The sequence below is a fragment of the Chrysemys picta genome, chromosome 4, assembly GCF_011386835.1.
Source record: "Chrysemys picta bellii isolate R12L10 chromosome 4, ASM1138683v2, whole genome shotgun sequence".
NCBI classification, from domain to species: Eukaryota; Metazoa; Chordata; order Testudines; family Emydidae; genus Chrysemys; species Chrysemys picta.
In genome coordinates this window covers 82,701,822-82,720,795 of record NC_088794.1, presented here as the reverse complement: position 1 = coordinate 82,720,795, position 18,974 = coordinate 82,701,822, and the positions used below count along the sequence as shown (strand labels likewise).

Sequence of the window (18,974 nt, the reverse complement as noted above, 5' to 3'; positions counted from 1 at the left end):
GGTAGCCTTGAATGACTTATCTCCTAGACACAAGGAAAAGAAATAAGGGCACACAAAGCCACTGTCATGTTGAAAGAATGAAGGGCACATGGAGTCCTGGGGTGTGTGTGTTTGGGAGAATAGGGGACAATAGTATGGTGGGAGGAGGCGGGGACACAGGCCCTTGGCATATGGCAGAGGGAGAATGGGGGGGAGGAGAGGGACATAGAGCTCCTGCCATGGTATGGAAGGAAGAAATGGAGGAAACTGAGGGCTTGTCTTCACTACCTGGGTAAGTTGACATAAGTTACGCTACTCCAGCTACGTCATATAACATAGCTTATTTATATGCTAATATTAATAAGCATGAGAAATTAAATGCAAGGACTACATTCAAACAACAACGTTGATCAGTTAAAAATTCATATAACATAGCTGGAGTCGACTTAGCTTAGGTCAACTTACCCCAGTGTCTTCACTGTGCTGCGTTGACAGGAGACGCTCACCAGTCGACTTACTTAATCTTTTTGGGGAGCTGGAGTACTGGGGTCGACCGGAGAGCATGTTGCCATCGATTTAGCGGGTCTTCACTAGACCACTAGAATCGACACCTGCTGATTGATTGTAGCAGCATCGATCTCCCCGGTAATGAAGACAAGCCCACAGAGTCCCAGGTATAAGGTGGGGGAGGTTGCAGTGAGTTCCTGAAATAGAGAGGGGGATAGAAGGGGATGGCATACAGAGAGAGTATGGGGGAATGGAGCAATTCAAGGAGCCCCGGTATGTGCAATGCAGTTGGCCTACAGAAGTAACAAAGTGTTCAACCCTCTAGTATAGTTTTAAAGAGGAAAAAGGAAGAGAATAAAAAGTAGACTGCCATCAGATCTTTTTTTTTTAAAGTGATAACTGTTATATGTTTCTTGGTTCTTGTGGATCATTGTTCAGATCCAGTTGTTTACATATGCCCGTAGTGTACTGTTTCATCTCAACTAGATGTGGGGAAGAAAGTGGAAGTATCTAAATGTTTTGTTTATTTTTAAAATGGCTTAAATTATCAGTATTCATTTAATTCACTATTGATTAACTTTTTGCCTTTGAAGTGTAAATATCTTCAGCCCAGTCACATTGTCTGGTTTGTTGAGAAACGTGCTAGGCCTTTTCCAAGGGCTTGTCTACACTAGCACTTTACAGCGCTGCAACTTTCTCGCTCGGGTGTGAAAAAACACTCTTTTATGGCTGGCGATCCTAAACTCTGCCGATATTGATTGTAAAATTTTGAACAGGTCAGGCAAAATAGAGGATATGACCTTTTCAGTAAAGGAGCAGAAGCGATACTTCTCAAAAGTGACACTGTGAAAGAGTGCTCGAGAATGGTGAGAAACTGAATCACCATTGGCTAGCTTACTTGAAATCAACTGACAGTGTTCTGTTTCTGCTGCAAAATATTTGACAAGAATGCCAAATGGTTGCTTGTGCTTTCCGGGTATAGTTACTGGCATATCTTAGTTGATGCTCTGAAGCAGCATGAAAAGTCACCCAGCCATTTTACGGCCTACTCCAGATGGATGGAGATCGAGTCCAGGCTCAAGCTGAATAGTTGCAGAAAACCTCAGTGCGTTATTAATGTAGAAACCTAGCATTGGAGAAACGTGCTTGAGTGTCTGATCTAAATTACCCTCTTTGCAAAGAATAATTTGGCTTTCCGGGGCTCATCAGATAAGTTCTTCACTGAACGTAATGGTAAGTTCCTCAGTTTGGTAGAGCTCCTTGGGAAATATGATGGTTATGCGTCAGCACCTACATTGAGTAGTTCGTAAAGAAACTATGGACCATTACTTCAGCAAAACAAATTGATTGACCTTATGGCAAGGAAGATGCTTGATTGATACGGCTCGGCAAAGCGAAGTACTACCCCATAGTAATGGACTGCACTCCCAACATTAGTCACAGGGAAAAGATGTCATTTACAGTAAGATTTGTTGACAATGAGGATGACTGTATCCAAGTAAAGGAACACCACATCTGTTTCCAGTCTCTGAATGGCTCTGCTGGAAAAGGCCTAGCAGAACTGTTTATGAACATTTTGAATAAGAAGAAAATAAAGCTTCAGGACTGCCGCAGCCAAGGCTATGACAACGGTGCGAACATAAAGGGAAGAAACAGGGGCGTCCAGGCAAGGATCCTTGCGCTGAATCCAAGAGCTTTCTTTGTGCCTTGTGGCTGCCATTCCCTCAATCTGGTTGTGTCAGATGCAGTGTTTTTTGGATTCAGTAACACTCTTCAGAGTACTGCAGAGGATATCTATCCTGTTTTCAGCATCAACTATCAGGTGGAAGAGCCTCATGGACAATGTTACAAATCTGACCATGAAGCTGCTAAGTAACGATCGCTGGAGAGCCACATTGTCGGCATAAGGCCAGTGAGGTACCAAATGACTCAGGTTTACAACACCCTGATGGAACTGGCACAGTCGAATAAAGCCAAGGCCAGAATCCAACACGAGGCGCGAAGCCTGGCCAACCGGATCACTGATTTCAAATTTCTGGACTCAATTGTGGTTTGGCACGATATCCTGTTCCAAGTAAATGTTGTAAGCAAGGCATTACAAGCTGAGTCAATGGACTTCGTGACTGCTACTATTTTGATGAGAAGCTGCCTTGATTTCATTGTGGCTTACAGAGACAATGGATTTGAATATGCCATCAGTGCTGCCAAAGAAATGGCGGAAAACTTAGGATTTGAGCCTGTCTTCAAAGAAACTCTTATTCATCAGAAGAAGAGACAGTTTGATTATGAGGGCAGAGATGAGGTGATGGGAAGCTCGGAAGAAAAATTCAAGAGGGAGTTCTTTTGCTTGCTTGTTGACACTGCTTGAGTGTCCATCAAAGAGAGGTTTGGACAAATGAAGCACCACAAAAAGACCTGTTTCTTTTTTGTATGACCTTAGTAAGCTGCAGGCAGACAGGAAAACACTCTTGAACAGTTGTTCGGACCTTCACTGGATGCTGACACATGGGAAATGTTTGGACGTCAGTGATAAAGACCTATATGTTGAATGGATGACATCCAGCAAATTTTGCAACATGGGAAGCACTCTTCACTCCAAGTTCTCAAATTCATTCATGATGCAGAGCTGAAGGACAATTTTCCTAATGTGTGGCTAGCTTTGAGGATTCTGCTCACATTGCTGGTCACAGTCAGGAGTGGTGAGCGCAGCTTTTCAAAGCTTAGGCTCATTAAAACATCTCTTCGATCAATGATGGCTGATGAGACTGATGTTGCTTGCTATTTGATTGCTTGAAAATGCCATTGGCCAGTCTTTGGATCTCTCGGACTCTGTGCTTCAGTTCGTGAGGACAAAGGCAAGAAAAGCGACCTTTTGAACTAAAGGACTAAGGTTAACATTGTAAGGCTGTCACATACTGTAACGCTATTTAATACTGGTCCACCCAATGTTCGTGCACAGTTCAATTTCTCAATCTTAGTACATTTCAGTTATTCTTAATGATAAAGTTTCTATAAACTTAGAGGAAACTATTTTTCTTATTTGCTTATGTATGGCATGAATAAATACAGATTTACAGATCCTAGTGTGCAAATTTATCGTCTTGTATGACAGGGATAAATCATGCATGCAAATCATACATCAAAGTCGTGAAATGGGCTACTAATGCAATAAAAAATAAGGCATTAAAAGGTTTAACAAATGGGGGGGACCAAAGAAACTCCTTGCGTGGGGCGCCATTTGGTCTAAGGCTGGCCCTGACCATAAGGGTTGGTAATTTTTATTTATTTAATTTTGGTCTACCACAGATACCTGAGATTGAAAACTGTTCATCTGGAAGTACTCTGATTATTCTTGGCTGTCATACAGTAGGAGTTTCTCTTTTTCTATCTGTATTTTAAAAACAAGACTGTAGAATAATTGTAGCTGTACAATAGGAAGTTTTTTTTTTCTTTTGCACTGTGATTCAGCTTTAGGGTTTTAGCATTTGGCCAGTTTGTGTAATGTTACTACTTTTTTTTGAAGATTTCTGATCTAGATTTTTTTTTTGCATGTCTTGCCATTGTTTCTAAAAGTAACTTCAAAATTTTAATGTTTAGTGTGGATGAACAGAAGTATTTCTGGGATAAACAAACTTTGGTATTTAACAGTGGCCTCCTTTTGGAAGCTTAAGGACAAATTCAGCACTCCAGTGCACGTCTGGTGCTCATGATGCAGTCAAAGCTGTGTGTATACAGGCAAGGATAGAATTGGGTCCATAGCCTGAATTCTGTGTGCTTTAGAAATTCTGTTGGTCTGAGTGTTTTCCCACTGATGTGACATAACTCACTTAGTAATGTTAATAGAAATCACTTGCCAGCCTCAGTGAAGAAAATAGAAAGGAGTTCTACACACACATTTGATTGAGGCTAACTCTTATTTCATTGCACTAGGATTTATACCTGGATCTCTCACTAGTGTTAGAGTCATTTGCACAAATTCCCACACACAAATAAGAGCAGATCCCTTACACAAGTGATCACCAATAGGTCGATCACGATCAACTGGTCAATCGTGGAGCCTCTGACAGTCACTCTCAGTCTCAGTCACTGAGACTGAGATCATCAGAGGCTCCACAGTTGATCAACAGTCCGGTGGCACAGCAGGGCTAAGGTAGCCTGCCTGCCCTGTCCCCGTGCCGCTCCTGGAAGTGGCCAGCATATCTGATCAGCTCCTTAGGGGGAGAGAAGGAGGGGGTCTCCATGCGCTGCCCTTGCCAGCACCCCCTGCTGCACCTCAACCCCCTGCCCCAGCCACCTCCCAGAGCCTACATCCTCTCCTCCTGAGCCCCCTCCTGCACTCCAACCCCCTGCCCTAGGCTCAGCCCGGAGCCCCTCCCACACTGTAACCTCTCGGCCTCAGCCCAGAGCCTGCACCCCAAGCCCCTGTCCCAGCCCGGTGAAAGTGAGTGAGGGTTGGGGGAGAGCAAGCGATGTGGGGAGGAGGGATGGAGTGAGCGGGACAGGGCCTCATAGAATGGGGATGGTGTGGCCCCGGGGAAGGGGTAGGGCAGGGTGGTTTTGTGCGATTACTGTTATTTCTACACTTTCTTTGAGTTAGATCCTGGGTTGCACTTAAATTCAAAAAGTGATTTTGTGCTTAAAAAGGTTGGAGACCACTGCCTCACACTGTTGTGCCGTTAACTGGTTTGATCTTTGTTGTTGCTGATGAGTTTTTTTACTACTAGTGCTTCTCTCTGAATTATTGAAACATGATCTCTGTAATAAGGGGATAGTGAATGATTTACAAATTACAATCTAATTTTTTTTGTTAACCTTGCAGAAATCTTACATACCTAGGGCAAGTAAGTTTTTATTTTTGACTGGCAAACCATGTTAAAAATCCATACTTAATCATTTTCATAGTGTGCAATTATCATTATTTGTGATGCATGCTTTCCATTTAAGAAGGATGGCTGCTGCTCTGAATAGCTGATAATGTGAAGACAGAGAGGTCAGGGGAATCCCCACCTAATATTTTCCACTCTTACACATGTAGTGGCTTCCCCTACATAAATTTATGGGTCATTACTAGCTTTCTCTGGAAACAAGATGATTCACTATAAGTGCAGTAGAAGTGTGTCTTTAAGATGTTCTTAAATGTGAACAAGGCAGGGGACTTGCAGATGAGCTCGAAGAGGGTGTAACATGCAGGGGGGCTGGGTAAAAGAAGGTATAGAGGTGACTGAATGAATATTTGACTAATAGGCAGACAAGTTTGGGAACATGGGGTGGGGAACGCAAAGCTTGAGAAGGGATGACAGGGAGAGGTAGAGTTAGGTAGAGTTTTTAACGTGGTGACAAGAAGCCTAAACTTGGTGTAATATATCATATGGGAAGTCAATAGAAGGATTCAGTAACGTCATCAAACTGGTCAAGGAAGATAAGTTGAGCAGTGGCATTTTATATGGACTGACAGGGTTGTGTGGGTGGCTAGAGAGGAATATGTTGTAGTTATCAAAACAGGATATAATGAGAGGATGAACGAGAGAGATGGCTATGTTGAAGGGGTATGGACAGATCTTGGAGATGTCACAGAGGAAGAACTAATAGGATTGCTGGTGGCATACTTTTATCACAATTTTCCTGATTAATATGGACAAGACATTTTTTTTCTGAGACCCATGTTACAGGGCCAGTCTAATTTTTACTCTGTTTACAACTGAGTCCACATACAACATGGTTCACAGGTATTTCCTAGCTGTGTAGTTATACCATGTTTCAGCTTTGTCATGAAAAGGACTATAATTAGTTTGTAACCATTATTCTGCTGTGTAGATGAGATGGCCTTACAGTATTTGTGTAACTGGGTTAGTCAGTCCCACCTGTCAAGTCTGTGCACGAGGACTTCCCAAAGTGCATGCACGATGGGGGATCCAGTGGATGTAGTGCATTTAGATTTTCAGAAAGCTTTTGACAAGGTCCCTCACCAAAGGCTCTTAAGCAACGTAAGCAGTCGTGGGATAAGAGGGAAGGTTCTCTCATGGTAGGAATAAATGGTCAGTTTTCAGAATGGAGAGAGGTAAATAGTAGTGTCCCCCAGGGGTCTGTACTGGGCCCAGTCCTATTTAACATAATCATAAATGATCTGGAAAAAGGGGTAAACAGTGAGGTGGCAAAATTTGCATATGATACAAAATTACTCAAGATAGTTAAGTCCCAGGCAGACTGTGAAGAGCTATAAAAGGATCTCTCAAAACTAGGTGGCTGGGGAACAAAATGGCAGATGAAATTCAATGATGATAAATGCAAAGTAATGCACACTGGAAAACATAATCCTCACTATACATATAAAATTATTGGGTCTAATTAGCTGTTACCACTCAAGAAAGAGATCTTGGAATCATTGTGGATAGTTCTCTGAAAACATCTACTCAATGTGCAGCGGCAGTCAAAAAAGCTAACAATGTTGAGAATCATTAAGGGATAGATAATAAGGAAATCATATTGCCTCTATATAAATCCATGGTACGCTCACATCTTGAATACTGCGTGGAGATGTGGTTGCCCCGTTTCAAAAAATATATATTGGATTTGAAAAAGGTTCAGAAAAGGGCAACAAAAATAATTAGGGGTATGGAATGGCTGCCGTAGGAGGAGAGATTAGTAAGACTGGGACTTTTCAGTTTGGAAATGAGTTGACTAAGGGGAGGATATGGTAGTCTATAAAATCATGATGTGTGGAGAAAGTAAATAAGGAAGTGTTATTTACTCCATTTCATAACACAAGAACTAGGGGCCACCTAATGAAATTAATAGGCAGCAGGTTTAAAAGAAACAAAAGGAAGTATTTTTTTCACACAATGCACAGTCAACCTGTGAAATGCCTTGCCAGAGGATGTTGTGAAGCCTAACAGGGTTCAAAAAAGAACTAGATAAGTTCATAGAGGAGAGGTCCATCAATGGCTATTAGCCAGGATGGGCAGGGATGGTGTCCCTAGCCTCTGTTTGCCAGAAGCTGGGAATGGCCAACAGGGGATGGATCATTTGATAATTACCTGTTCTGTTCATTCCCTCTGGGGCAACTGGCATTGGCCACTGGCGGAAGACAGGACACTAGGCTAGATGGACCTTTGGTCTAACCCAGTATGGCTGTTCTTATGCTCATGTGAGGAAATGGTCATGATTCTCTAACTTTGGCAGGAACAGCTGAGGCAGTATGGGATATCTGCCCAAAATTTTCCCAAATGCAGTTCTGTAGTGATGTGTGTGGATAGGCCAACACCGTTAAAGGGCTGCTGTGCTGGGAAAAATGTTGCTGCATTCAATGAATTGTGTTAGCTCTGTGTTTCACACAAGTTAGGACTTGATTATGTTTAACTTGAGGCTGTCTGTAGTGTAGGTAGAGCACTAAGTCATCATGTATAGTCTAAGGCTCTGTCAATACTAGTTTCAAATCCTGTTTAGAAACCTCCTGTTTCTAGGGACTGAAAAAATATCTGTGATAAGAAACACTGGGCTAAACATGACTTTTCTTTCATATCCCATCTTTCTAATCATAGTTTTTTTTTGGTTACAATAGAGTAAATTTACATTTTATAACTTAAAGCTTACAATAAATATCTGATCTCCATAATAGAAAACTTTGTTATACAATACACTTGGTATGAAGATTAAAAGTGCTATCTAAAAAGTGCTATACAAATATTAAATATTTAGGTCCCAGTCCTGCAAACACTTGTCTGCATTTAACTTTAAGCACGTGTGTTGTCCTGTTGAAATCTGTGGGAGCTACTCATGCTTATAATTAATCACAGGTAGAAATGTTTTAGGATTGGGGTCTTAATTTTTACAACATGCCTGTGAGAGGTAAGCAAGTATTCTCATTTTAGAAACTGGACAGAGAAGTTAAAGTTGACCTGCAAAGGTGGGTTATATATACCATCTTTGTCTCTATATATAAAGAAACCACTCATACTCTTTTTAGGCTTTCTTTTGTTCAGGAAAATAAACTTTAGAAATATAAATAAAATAAGTAATATTTTGTGTCCCCTGCTTTTCTTTCATGAACGAGGTCAGCCAGACTACTGCACTGGGCAGCATAGCCTGGGGAGGAGGTGACAAGCCCTCTGTGGAGAAAGAAGTGGTTCAAGACTATTTAGAAAAGCTGGACGAGCACAAGTCCATGGGGCCGGATGCACTGCATCCGATGGTGCTAAAGGAGTTGGTGGATGTGATTGCAGAGCCATTGGTCGTTATCGTTGAAAACTCATGGCGATCGGGGGAGGTCCCGGATGACTGGAAAAAGGCTAATGTAGTGCCCATCTTTAAAAAAGGGAAGAAGGAGCATCCGGGGCACTACAGGCCAGTCAGCCTCACCTCAGTGACTGGAAAAATCATGGAGCAGGTCCTCAAGAAATCAATTCTGAAGCACTTAAAGGAAAGGAAAGTGATCAGGAACAGTCAGCATGGATTCACCAAGGGCAAGTCATGTCTGACTAACCTAATTGCCTTCTATGACGAGATAACTGGCTCTGTGGATGAGGGGAAAGCAGTGGATGTATCATTCCTTGGCTTTAGCAAAGCTTTTGTTACGGTCTCCCACAGTATTCTTGCTGGCAAGTTATAGTAGTATGGGCTGGATGAATGGACTAAGGCGGATAGAAAGCTGGCTAGATTGTCGGGGTCAATGGGTAGTGATCAATGGCTCCACGTCTAGTTGGCAGCCGGTTTCAAGTGGAGTGCCCCACGGGTCGGTCCTGAGGGCGGTTTTGTTCAATATCGTCATTAATGATCTGGAGGATGGTTTGGACTGCACCCTCAGCAAGTTTGCAGATGACACTAAACTGGGAGGAGTGGTAGATACGCTGAAGGGTAGGGATAGGATACAGAGGGATCTAGACAAATTAGAGGATTGGGCCAAAAGAAATATGATGAGGTTCAACAAGGACAAGTGCAGAGTCCTGCACTTAGGATGGAAGAATCCCATGCACTGCTACAGACTAGGAACCAAATGGCTAGGCAGCAGTTCTATAGAAAAGGACATAGGGGTTACAGTGGACGAGAAGCTGGATATGAGTCAACTGTGTACCCTTGTTGCCAAGAAGGCTAACGGCATTTTGGGCTGTATAAGTAGGGGCATTGCCTGCAGATTGAGGGACGTGATCATTCCCCTCTATTCGACATTGGTGAGGCCTCATCTGGAGTACTGTGTCCAGTTTTGGGCCCCACACTACAAGAAGGATATGGAAAAATTGGAAAGAGTCCAGCGGAGGGCAACAAAAATGATTAGGGGGCTGGAGCACATAACTTATGAGGAGAGGCTGAGGGAACTGGGCTGATTTAGTCTGCAGAAGAGAAGAATGAGGGGGGATTTGATAGCAGCTTTTAACTACCTGAAAGGGGGTTCCAAAGAGGATGGATCGAGACTGTTCTCAGTGGTAGCAGATGACAGAACATGGAGTAATGGTCTCAAGTTGCAGTGGGGAAGGTTTGGATATTAGGAAAAACTTTTTCACTAGGAGGGTGGTGAAGCACTGGAATGGGTTACCTAGGGAGGTGGTGGAATCTTCTTCCTTAGAGGTTTTTAAGGTCAGGCTTGACAAAGCCCTGTCCGGGATGATTTAGTTGGGGATTAGTCCTGCTTTGAGCCGGGGTTTGGACTAGATAACCTCCTGAGGTTCCTTCCAATCGTAATCGTCTATGATTCCTGGAATATGGAAGGAAATTGTAGGATTATGGTTTTGCAGACACTGATGAAGTAAAACCTGATCAAAATGCAGGAAATGATTTTTATTAGGGAGATAATTCTGCCTGCTTCTTGTACACAATGTCACCTGAAAGTGAGAACAGGCGTTCTCATGGCACTGTTGTAGTCAGCGCTGCACGATATTTACATGCCGGATGTGCTAAATATTCAATGTCCCTTCATGCTTCAACCACCATTCCAGAGGACATGCATCCATGCTGATGAGGGGTTCTGCTTGATAACAATCTAAAGCAGTGCGGACCAATGCATGTTCATTTTCATCATCTGAATCAGATGCCACCAGCAGAAGGGTAATTTTTATTTTTTGGTGGTTGAGGTTCTGTAGTTTCCGTATCTGAGTGTTGCTCTTTTAAGACTTCTGAAAGCATGCTCCGCACCTTGTCCATCTCAGATTTTGGAAGGCATTTCAGATTCTTAAATCTTGGGTTGAGTACTCACATTTGTATCTTCTTTGCATTTTGTCAGATCTGCAGTGAAAGTGTATTTAAAATGAACAACATGTGTTGGGTCATCATTCGAGCCTGCTGTAACATGAAATGGGTAAAACAGAGCCGTAGACCTACAATTTTCCCCCAAGGAGTTCAATCACAAATTGAATTAAAGCATTATTTTTTTAACGAGTGTTGTCAGCATGGAAGCATGTCCTCTTCAATGGTGGCCAAAGCATGAAGGGACATACGAATGTTTAGCAGGTCTGGCACGTAAATACCTTGCAACGCCGGCTACAGAAGTCCCATGTGAATGCCTGTTCTCGCTTTCTGGTGACATTGAAAATGAGAAGTGGGCAGCATTATCTCCCGTAAATGTAAACAAAGTTTTTTGTCTTAGCGATTGGCTGAACAAGGAGGGCTGAGTGGACTTGTAGGTTCTAAAGTTGTGCATTGTTTTGTTTTTGAATGCAGTTACATAATCAAAAAAAAAAATCTACATTTGTAAGTTGCATTTTCACGATGGAGGTTTCACTACAGTACTTGTATGAGGTGAATTGAAAAATATGATTTCTTTTGTTTACAAATATTTGCACTGTAAAAATGATAATCAAAAAGAATAACAGAAAGTGAACAGTGTACACTTTGTATTCTGTGTTCTAATTGAAATCAGTATATTTGAAAATGTAGAAAAACATCAAAAACATTTAAATTCAATTGGTATTCTGTTTAACAATGCAATTAATACAGCGATTAATCGCGATTAATTTTTTTTTGTGATTAGTTTTTTTAAAATTAATCACGTGAGTTAACTGCAATTAATCAACAGTCCTAATTAGGACTATTAAAAGCTTTGTTTTTTATTGACAATTGTTCAACTCAAACAATTGGAAGAAATTCTTTAACTTAAAGATTTCTGTTTCGCAGTAGTGCCAACTTCATGTGCTCAACAGTCAAGAGTCAGGCCCCAAAAACCATGATACTGGCCTAAACATTATAAAATTAAAAAAAATATTGGATGTTTAATTTGCCTTTTGGTTTTTGATCTTATTAGATCTCGTTTTCAAGTGCGCCCTAACGTTTCTTTGCAAACATGAAGCATTTTTTTTAAATGAAAGCGGAGATTCTGACAAACACATAGCTCCAGAAGCTGAGGCTTTCAGAAAAACATCAAATATTTTGAGACTTGACATTGCTTGTTTAGGGATGAGAGCTTGGAGTTCATATTTCTGGGTCCTTCAAGGGAAATCTAGAGCAAAATGGAAAAGACAAGATTTTGATATTACTTGATAAATGTTTTACTTCAGAAGACTTCTTCTCCCACTCACTTTATAAACAAACAAAGCAAAACTCTCAACTTTTCACGTCTTTGTTATAGGAGGAACAGTAGTGACCCTTGTATTTAGGTTGCCTGACATTTGAGTATACATTTTTTGTAAAGCACTCTAATGCCTCCATGGTTTGCAGCAAGGATCTACAGTTGGGAGGGGATATGCCTGGAGTCATAGAGGTGCCTTGGACTCCCAAAATAAAAATAAAAAAATCTGATAGGGCAAAAGATGAGCTGTCTAAAATTACCATTACAGCTGCATGTCACAGAATTGCATATCTCTAGGAAATGACTTGCTAAACAACTATGTAAAAAAGAACGTTAATGTTAAGACTGCAAAGTCCAGTACCCAAAAATTAGGAAATGCCAGAATTAAGTTTGCCTATAAAAATCTTAATTCTGTCATCTTGTGCATATACATTATAATAATCTTTAATTACATGGTCATATGCATTAGAATTAGGAGACAGTATGTCCTAAATCCTAATCCTGGCTCTGCTACTAACTCAGTCTGTGGCCTTGAGCAAGTTACATTGCCTTTTAGTTTTGTTTGTTTTTTCCCATTTGTAAAGTAGGACAGTTATATCTACCTACCACACAGGAGTATTATGAGGATTATTTAGGTAATATCTGTATATAAAAGACTATAAAAAACACTAAGTACTCTGAAAAATTAAATCCTAGATGTCTTAAATTGAGAGCCCATTTACTTGGGCACTTAATGTTATTGGAGACTCTTGCAAATTTTGGCTTTAATGTCCATGTGCCTCAGTTCCCTGTTTGTGGTAAATCTCCTACTTCACAGTGTTGTTGCAGAGAAAAAAAAATAATGTTTTTTAAGATGAGGATTTTCTATGGTGCTCATCTCCATAGTATCTGTGAGAAAACTAATAATTCTTTACTCACTGCAGGGCTTGGTTGGTATTCAGTAAATAAGGCCTGGGGCTGCACAAATGATGGGGGTAAAGAGAAATATTGAACAGATGCCTCATTCCCTAAGTGCCAACCATCCTTTGCACTGAATGAGGCAGAGTTCCTGTGGGAAAAATAGTATGTGATCATGTAATTAAATACTGCATCATAATGTATATATGCACACAAGGGCAGAATTAAGGTTGCACAGGCAATCTTAATTCTGGCATTTCATAACTCTCGAGTGCTTGACTTTTCAAATGTTAACCTTCTTTTAACACTTTTTAAATGTAATATATTACGTGAAGAAGCAGAGAGAGTACAAGCCTTTTTTCCCACCTCTTTAGGTCCTATTTAAGTGACTTGTCCAAGGTACACAGCAAGTCACAGAGCCCGAATTAGAACTCTGGAGTTTGTGATTCACAGTCCTTTGAGTCCATGGGTTCTCAGGATTATAACCTTCAGAAAAGTGCCTGGGTTGAAACTATTCTGCCCTTTCCATATTACTAGACTGGAAGGGGGTGGGGTTTTGACTTGATGGAATTGGGATCCCAGTATGGAGGACAATCACAGCACTCGGTCATGCTCTGTCTCTAAAAATGCGTGATTCCTTCTTTAAAATACAGAAAAATAAAATTAATGTGTTTTCATGAACTTGCTACAAATGAATGTTGATTTTTTTTTCTAATGAAAATTGAGACTTGCTCACTCTAAGGTTGTAGTTGTAGATGTGTTGTGAAAAGCTTCTTTGCTTAGCTTTCCAGAGCCACAGCCTTTTATAGCACTCAGATATAGACACAACCTTAGTATGTTGTTGCTGAAAGGAGGCATATTGTGTTTTGTGGTGATTAAATGACCTCATCGTGTGGGCTTTAGAGCCTATGAAGGGGCTGCTGATGAAGGGGGGGAAATGCAATCAAGTGTGGGGTTTGAATGATTGAGAAACCACTATGATTTGTGAATTAAGGCTGATCTCTAAATAGCTGTAAGCTTGCACTGCTTACATCCAAAACACTGATGTATAGGTTGCTTTGTGTACCCTTACGCAGAAATCAGCTGCTCAAAAAAACTCCACCTCATCAACATTTAGAAATTGTTATAACTTTCCTCTGAACTTAAAAAATTGACCCAAGTGCCATACTAAGGAAAAAATTAGTTCTAAACACACACTCTAAAAATTCTGACACTAAGTGGATATGCATATTCACTACTTAACAGTAGGCATTAAATTTCCTGTACAGATTCTTCCCCAGGTCTGTAAATAGATTAGCAAGTGCAGTCTGTCTCCTGCATTTGCATTGGATCCCATTGACTTTGATGGGAGTGTACATGATCACGAGTCTGCACTAATGCATCTAGTTGTAGGATAGAGACCCAGAGCCTGAGCTCTGCAGTGGGATATCATTGATCACATTTTAGGGCCAGCGCCTAAGATAAGGTTTGTATTAACACCCAGATTTTTCTAGTAAAGTTGTAAAATGTGTGTTTGGATTTTTAGTCTGTGACAAAGTTGGCTGAGCTTAAATACAAATGAGAATGCACTTGTAACCATCATAGTAAATATCTTGGAGTGCAGCTATTATAATCAAGCTGTGGATGGGGTAAGGTCTTAAACACAGTTTGGCCCAAGCTTTGCTATAGTTTGTTTTGTTACATAGACATGCAAGAAAAAGTGATGGTCAGTTGATTTTTTTCCTTTAGATAAAGTGCTTCTTTGTTTAAAATTTCCATTCCAGTATTGGCAAAAGAAGACCCTCACGTCACTGCTTGCACTTCAATCTGGTTTACAGTAACTGGGAAATAATAGAATTCTAAGCACTCTCAGTTCTTCCCTTGCTATATCAAACACTTTTTATTCTCCCTTCTCAGGTCAATTTCATATTTAGTCTACTACATCTTTTAAAAAAAGAAATCATTTGCAGATTTACTCCCCACCCACCCCCCCAAATTATTTTTGTTCCAAACTCAAATTAAATGTTATCTGATGATTTTCTTGTTTTTGTTTTGTTATAGGGGAGGCTAGAGAGCTGAAGGGGAAAATCTGTTTTCCACAACTGGTAAGTACCTTTTGCTAGACAAGTATAGATTTCCTGATGCTAGATAAGTAATAATTCAGAATGTACAATATACTTTTATTAAGAACTAGTATCCATAAATGAAGCAAGAAGTGTTGATGATTGACTGAAACCAAAATCCTGTCCAGTTTTGCATACAGGAACAATGTTAAAAAACGGACTAAAACTTAGATGTTGCTAACTAAGGTTCCAATCCTGCAAGTGAAATACTTGTGTGTGCAAGGATCACTGTGCAGTTTGAAGGATTGGGGCCTAGAATTCCAGTAATTTTACAGGTCCAGTAGGCTCCTGATTTATATAACTTGTTAAAATGTAAAGACATGAGTGCTTAAAATGATTGTCAGGATCCTGGATGAAGGTAAGTGGGACCGGTGGCAGGAGTTTGGGATCTCAGAGCTGAATCCAGGGGTCAGAGCCAGTATGAGGGTCAAGAGTCAAGCCGAGGATCAGAACCAGACAGGCAGGAATTGGGCTGAGGCTTAGTTCCAGGTATCAGGATCTGTTTTGGGGTTCCAGGGGGTTGATCAGGAGTCAGAATCCAAATCAGAGCCAGGTTAGTCCCAGGAATTCAGGAACAGAGAAGCAGGCAATCATGGCAGCTAGGTAAGGATCCACATCATTTCCTGGACACTTCCTGGTACACACCGTGGCTTTATATAGGTTCAGGGGCCCAATCAGAGATCATTAAGACCACTGTCAGTCAGATCGTTTGAGGAGGAACTTCCTGTGGTGTGCTGTCTCAGCAGATTGGGGTCTCAGGGAGGGACTAGGTTCTTCGAGTGATAGACCCTATGCGGATTCCACATGTGGGTACGCATGTGCGCCATGCGCTAGAGTCTGGAAATTTTTCAGAGTAATGTCTGTTGGCCCTCACATGCGTAGTAGCTACCCTCGTGCTTCTGATCGAGGGTATAAGAAGCGGTGCAGGTTGACACCTCTCCAGTTTCTTCTTACTGCAGCGATGGCCTCAGTTGGAATTGTCTTCCTTCACTTGGTTCTATAATCTATAAACAAAACATTTGTTGCTAGATAGTTATATTCTTAGATTTGTAGGTGATAGTTAAAGTTTATAGTATAGAGTGTTGTGTTTTTTTTTCCCCTCCAGTTGGGGAACCTCTCCCCGACTCTGGGATTATGCCCAGAGTCCGTTCAAGAATTGAGTTTCCTGCCTTCGACCCTTCTCCATCAGTAACGAACATCAGCACTGCCTGTACAGTCTGGCTGAGGTGCATATTTCTGCAAAGTGCAGTATCTGTTGCTCCTTCCCACCCAGAACTCAAGCAACCTGGGAGCTTCATCTATGGAAGCACCTGATGAAGGCTCTGAGACCCCTCTCCGATCTGAGCCAAGGAAACCACCCCCCACATACATCAGCCTTAACTGACCAGCGATGCCTTTCCAAGCACATTCCTTGGAGCACAGTCCTAAACATCTAAGCCCAAGGATTCTTCTTCAGGGACTCCACATGAGAGTAGAGTGCTCTCTCATGGACACAAGGATAGATCCCCATTGAGGAATGGCCATAAGAAACATGCTTCCTCCCTGAGCCTGTCCAGGTTGGGTGAGATGTTGCATATGGAACCTAAGGAACTGGCTCTGATGGAGACCCCCAGATCAGAGGGCAAGATACATAAAAAGAAATACCTTCCAATTCCATTGGTCATTTTGGTACCGAAGCCTAAGGATAGACTTTCACTGGTTCCATCTATGAGTGCTGGTCCGGACCGATAGTCAGTACCACCTCGTCTATCTAAAGACTTTAGTTGCTGCAGATGTACTGGATCTGTCAGATTTAACTGTGGGAATCCCTTGGACACCAAGGTGTCCCGAGACTTGTACAGCAACAGAGGATGTATTCCTCCCTTATCCATAGTTTCTATTTCTTTCTGACCTGGCCCTCCTGATGGGGATGACCTGACTCTGCTGGAGGAGTCAACATCACCGTCCAAGGAACCGTCTCACTTCCAATCATTTGGCTGGAGTGCCCTGGTACTGACAGCACCACTGCACCGATTGAGTAGTTCTCTCACTCGGATGAATCCAAGGAGATGGCTGAACTGGTATCTCCGTGGATGCTGTTAAGCTCCGATAGACAATGGAGGAGTTATGCTTGCCATTTCACTTGGTATGACCTTCAAACCCCCCCACCCCCAGGGACAGCTGGTACCAGTGTCTTTGGGGGTCCCCACAACCTATAGATCCCTCTTTCTGGCCTTATTGTGGGTCTGTGGGATCCTTATGACAGGTGTTTGGACCCCTCTGAAGAGTCGTACCACTCCTCTCCCTCTCACTAGTCAGTGAATGAGGAGGTTGAACCATATCCACAGGTACCGAAGGGTGCCTCTTCACCATCCCTGGACAAGGTGGTCACTCCTTCTCTGCTGGATGACCGCCTCCAGTACCAGGAGCTGCCACAAAGAGTTCCCCGTGACCTACAGATCCTATTAGAGGAGGTCCAGGACTCTCATCACCAACTCCTGGACATATTGAAGCCTCAGGGACCAAATAAGGTGGCCCTGCCCATCAATGAAACCATACTGGGACTAACTGGAGTGGTATGGCACACTCCATCAGCCTGTGCCCCTCATCAAAAAGAGCTGAGAGGCAATACTTTGTTCCTGGCAAAGGAGCCAAATTATTATGTTCTCATCCTGCCCCTAACTCGCTGGTGGTTCAGGCAGCTCTCGTAAGGGCTAGGTCATATTATCAAAAGACCACCCTGGCAGATAAAGGTTCTAAGAGACTGAAGCTCCTGGGGTGGAAGGTCTTTTCTACAGGCCTGCAATTTCATGTTGCTAACTACTACACATTGTTAATAAAATGCAATTTTAATACCTATTCCAGGCTTGCAGTCTTCACAGACAAGCTTCCCACAGAAGACAGCCCAATTTCAAGACTCTCTTAAATGAGGGGAAGCTAGTGACAAAAGTAGTCCTCCAGGCTGCAGTGGATGCAGCAGATGTGGATTCCAGAAGAGTGACCACTGGTCTAGTCATAAGGAAAGATTCCTGGCTGCAATTGTCAGGGTTTCCAAGGGAAGTCCAAAACACCATGCAGGACCTTCTCCCCTTTGATGAGTTGATCTCTTCAATGATAAAACAGACAAGTCCCTGCACTTCCTAGAAGACTTGAGTTTGTCTCTGTATTCCCCTAGGATTTATACACCGGCCTCCAGAAGGAAACACCAGAGGCAATCCTATAGACTAAGGCCACCTCCTCCTCATGCAATTTATCAGCTGAGCCTTTGTGCAAATGCAAAAAGATTCAGAGGCCTCGCTTCTTGGCCCCCTGTACTGCCCAGCCTCTACGCGTGCTCTCTCTCTCTCAATCACCAGCCAAGAGCCACTTTTGACATATTGGTCGAGACCCATGTACTGTCACTTATGCCAACCCCCCTGTCATCTTTGGGGGCTGTCTTACACTCTTTGCCCAGAACTGGAACAAGATCACTATGGACAGCTCTGTTTTGGAGATTATCCACCAAGGACACTCTGTAGTATTTCTCTCCTTCCCATCTCAGAAACCCGCTGCCCAGTCCCCCTTTGGGGACCTCTCTCATGAGGTAATTTTTCAGTGGGAAGCAGAATCCCTTTTACACTGAGGGGCAATAGAGTGCTTCCCACTTCATTGCCATTGGAGGGGGTTCTTCTATCCATATTTCCTAATCCTCCAAAAAGATGGAGGGTAAAGACCCATCCCACACTTTCAGCAACTCAACCTTCTTATTTGAAAGTTGAAATTCTGGATGATTATGCTGGCATCTATAATATCCTCCCTTCAGAAAGTGATGTGGTTTGTGGCTCTTGACATAAAGGGTGCATATTTCCATGTGGACGTTCACCCATCACACAGGAAGTTCCTTTGTTTTGTGGTAGGCCAGGAACACTTTGAGTTTTGAGTCCTCCCCTTTGGCTGGCTACGGCACCCAGAGTATTTATTTACAAAGGTTTTCTCTGGTAGCAGCCCAGATGAAATGCCGGGGCTATACGGTGTTCCCA

The 18,974-nt window shown here is 42.2% G+C and overlaps 1 protein-coding gene across 14 annotated transcripts in view; it reads left to right on the top strand.

Moving 5' to 3' along the window:
- Positions 1-18,974, top strand: part of PHF21A (PHD finger protein 21A) — a 280,949-nt gene that overhangs the window by 53,731 nt on the left and 208,244 nt on the right. For all 14 annotated transcript variants that reach the window (XM_065592842.1, XM_024100578.3, XM_065592847.1 and 11 more), the window contains one exon: positions 14,915-14,958. The gene's annotated coding sequence lies outside the window, so the exon portion shown is untranslated. The remainder of the gene's footprint in view (positions 1-14,914; positions 14,959-18,974) is intronic.